This window comes from Buceros rhinoceros, unplaced genomic scaffold (genome assembly GCF_000710305.1).
Source record: "Buceros rhinoceros silvestris isolate BGI_N320 unplaced genomic scaffold, ASM71030v1 scaffold23794, whole genome shotgun sequence".
Lineage (NCBI taxonomy): Eukaryota > Metazoa > Chordata > Aves > Bucerotiformes > Bucerotidae > Buceros > Buceros rhinoceros.
The window spans coordinates 11168-12577 of record NW_010408215.1 but is presented as its reverse complement, the minus strand read 5'-3'; positions in this window follow the sequence as shown (position 1 = coordinate 12577).

The window sequence follows — 1410 nt, the reverse complement described above, 5'->3', positions numbered from 1 at the left end:
GTGGCAGAACCAAGGGATGGAGAGGCATCTTCCAGTGCTCCTGCCCAGCATCCCACCTCAGGTTTTACCATGTCCTTCCAAAACTCACATGGATGCTCGTGCCAGCACCGGCCCCACCAGGGCAACTCTGCTGGGACCTCCTCTGCGACTTGATGTGCTGCAGGTTTTGAACTTCAACTTTGTACCTTTATTTGTTAGGCTGGCTGGGACCAGGCACAAATCCCTGCACCCTGCAACCTTCTCCACACACCAGCGGCTGAGAAAGGCAAGAGCTGGAGCTCAGCCTTGCTCTCTGCTCTTCCTCTCTCTGGAAACGCAAGCCACCTGCACCCACCATCATTTGGGGGTGGCAAGTCCTGAACGTGCTGGGCACAGCACAGTTCTTCTGGCTTGCAAGAATCGCACGAAGAGGGCTCTGACTTAGTCAGACGTGACGTTCCAAATTCCCCACCAGCCACGATCACAGGAAATCTTTGGGACCGGTCCCAAGCCTGTCTCATTGTGCTCCGAGCAGCAACAGCATGAATGAATCACGCTTCTCAACGTGACACCCAGCTCCCAGCAACGTACTCAGGACTAAAATATTTACATTGCAAATGAGTAAGAATAGGACCAGATCCCCTCCCCAGCTTGGTGACATAAAAAGGCCAACCTGGTCTTGCATTGAGCAAGGGGGTGGCAGGAGGTTAAGAAAGCGGAAGACAGATACCAGCCCTGTGTCTCGCAGTCCGGCTCTGCCCAGCAATGCCGAACCAGAGCCCTCCTCTGTGGCAGCAAAACCCCCACAACAGCGAGCACTGAAACTACGATCCCCGTGGTCTCACGCTCCCGCCGGAGCTCAGCAGCCAGGCGACACACGAGGGAGCATGCTGGGACCTGTAGTTTTCAGCCAGCCAGCTGCAAAATGCCATCCGCCTGTGAACACATCTCGAATTAAAGAGATGTGAGGCCCCCAAGCTCCTGGCAAGGTGCCAGCTACAGCTTCTTGTTGGCAGGCACTTGGCCAATTCCCATGTGTTGCGTTAGCCCCTTTCCAAGAAGCAGCCAAGAGCCCACACCTCGCAAACCCCCTCGCAGCCGAGCTGCGCCCTGCCCTTGCCAAAGTGAGGTGTCTGCATGGAGAGCGAGATGCTCCCGGAGCTTGGGTGCAGCCCTGGGCCCCAGGAGCTGTCAGCCCTGCTGTTGCCTTGCTGAGAGTCCCTCCACTTCTGCCCTGTGGCCACTGAGCCGCTGACTCCAGAGAAAGACCCCACAGCCAGCACTGCCCAAACGTCAGCTATATAGAGCCCAACACTGATCCCTACAGGGGTCAAATAAAGGTGCCACCAAAGCAATCAAAATCACAGGCAGCAAGAAGCAATGCACCAGCTTTCAGGCAGAGCAGCATAAGTGGGCAAAGCTCTGCTGAAC